We start from the raw sequence: 2,691 nt of genomic DNA, 5'->3' as shown, positions 1-2,691 counted from the left end.
AAATTTGGTGACATGGAGGAAAGAGAGGGAAGGAGAGAGAAAAACTGTTGTCATGCATGACAACGGCTTAAAGTCGACTGTTAGCATTTATTAAAGGAAACTTTCTTGCATGGGGATGTATAAAAAGAAAACTAGTTTAATAAAAAAAATTTATTGCATTAATAAAGAGACCACACCTGACTCTACTTTTATACGTATCATTTTAAAATAGACTTTTATTGCTGACATGACTTAAGATAGAACCTACAATAAACTCTACCGTCGAACATGCCTTAATTAGACATTTTATAGAAGCTCGCACGTCAAGCAAAAAAAAAAATCGACCCTGGTGGATCATTTATTACAACCTTAGATTGTGCTAAGAGTCTGTATTTAAATCAAATATGCTCATTTGATTAAACAAAACATAGTAAAACTATTTTTTAATGACCAAAAAAAAGGTAACGTGAGGTCCCACGTACGTCCTGCAAGCAAAAATTATAGAAGACTGTTGCTTTAAATTATGAATTTAACTACTACTAGAAAACAATTCATAAATTCGGAATTAATTAATATGGGTGGATTACATCTTGGACTCTCTACTTTCCATTATATTAATTTCATTGTTAAATTTGTAACTGGCGTGAACCCTATTTTAGTGAAATCCACTGTAACTTCAAAAATAATCATCATATCTCTACTATTTAAAAGAAGCCATCCGTCCCACTTCCGCACTACACATTACGTAGCAACCTCCGCTTTCATACAAAACCGAAAAACAAATTAAATGGGTTCTTTTAAAAAGTCCTTTCTTTTCTCTACGTATATGGGCATTCTATCGTCAATTATATCGATATGTTGCAATACATATGTATATTGCTGGTTTATCCTTAACTGTACAATGCATAGAAAGTCAGCGAATGGCCATGCTGTGAGGCACACTTTAGATCCCATCTCTTCTATGAGTTATGGCCTTATAAAAATTCATATATTCATATATATATATATATATATATATATTATATATATATGTTATGAATTTAGGAATTATTAAATCTAAAAAATCTATAACTGGAACCTCGAACTGATTACATCTCGGTACTATTAATTAAGAATTTGAAATTTATTAAAACGTGCCAAATCTATAATTGAAACTCTAAACTGAAACTACACCCAAACTTTTTTTGATTATATTCCAAACTTACTAAAACACAAATGAGCTCTACACCTAAGATTCCATACTAGCTATACTAACTACTAATAGAACTCAACATTTACTCCTCAAAATAAAAAGGAACATTGAATGAAAAAAAAAATCTCTTTCAATATTATAAAATATCAACAGCGCAGCAGTCATATATATCGTAAAGCACGGGTTGACGACCAGTGCTCGAATTTTTTCTAGATTGTAGAACACCACTTAAACCATTTTTGTCTTATGTTTCTACTCGCTAATAATTTGATCCACTCTGTTTTCATACGGAGTACTTTTTTTTTTCCCATGGCTATGTTAATTCTTTCGCTATTGATGAGACATTGCCGCCGGATCTGGCAACCGCGTGCGAGGAACAGAGCAGTTTCGTGACGACGATTGGTCTAAGGTGTCATCGATGGGTGCTGGGGCAGCTGATGCTTACTGCTTGTTTCATCGATGTTTTCCCGAGAAAATTGGCTTCGCCATAATTAACGAAGGCAATCATGGTGAAGCTCGTTATCTACCAGGGTAGGACCGTAGGAGTGCTAATGGGGCAAAGACTGTTAGTTTCTTTTACAATCCTATTTAGTTTTTATTTTGCTCAATACTTTGCGTAATTTTATTTTCAATCCATTTTGAACCCAGGTCAAAAGTTTGGCCTCATTACCACCCGTAGGGCCACCAGGTGTAAAAATGTTAATTACATGATGGGTATAGGTGTAAAAATGTTCAAATTTGGTAAATCTATAAAGATGAAATGACAAACAGTTGATGAGCCTTATCTTCCTCGGATCTCTACATCACGCAGATATTCGCCCATGCCACCATGGTCATAGCTTTAGCACGAAGGATTGGAAATATAGGACCAAATATATCATAGGGGATGTCATTCCAGAAAATCCAACCAATTTTTGAACAATAGTATGTATTAAATCATAGTCCATGATCTACCGAGTACATACTATGACATATGATGAATAGTAGTCATTGTCTTATAAAATAATTAAAATAACAAACTCTTATAAATATGTATAGCAGGATTAAACAAAACCAATTCTCATGGTAGCAACAAACAAGCATCATTGAGAGAAGAAAATGCACCTCTCGAAGGGACACCCTCTGGCTCGTAGCCAACTCTTGAGTAAAATGTAGAAATTATATGATTGAGTACCGCCAACCATACTCAACAAGTCACGTGATAAAATGTTCTTCAACCTTAGCTTCCTTTAGTCTCTACATTATGCAGAGACATATCGCCCATGCCAGCATTGTCCTCGCCTTAGCAGGAAGGGACAAAATATAAGAACAAATTAGATGAAGGGGAAGAATGTTAGGAAAAAACAATCAGCCAATTTTTTTTGTGTAAATAAAATAATTCCTAATTTAATAGATTAATGTGTGTGTCAACAATAATCGCCTATAGAGCATCAATGACTCATCTATTTTTAAATTAACTGTTTTATGCATAATCGCGTTTAGGCCTGAACTGTTTTACTTAGGTCCGATCTTTTAGGTTT

Source organism: Oryza brachyantha, chromosome 12 (assembly GCF_000231095.2).
Source record: "Oryza brachyantha chromosome 12, ObraRS2, whole genome shotgun sequence".
Classification (NCBI taxonomy): Eukaryota; Viridiplantae; Streptophyta; class Magnoliopsida; order Poales; family Poaceae; genus Oryza; species Oryza brachyantha.
This window is presented reverse-complemented; position numbering follows the sequence as displayed.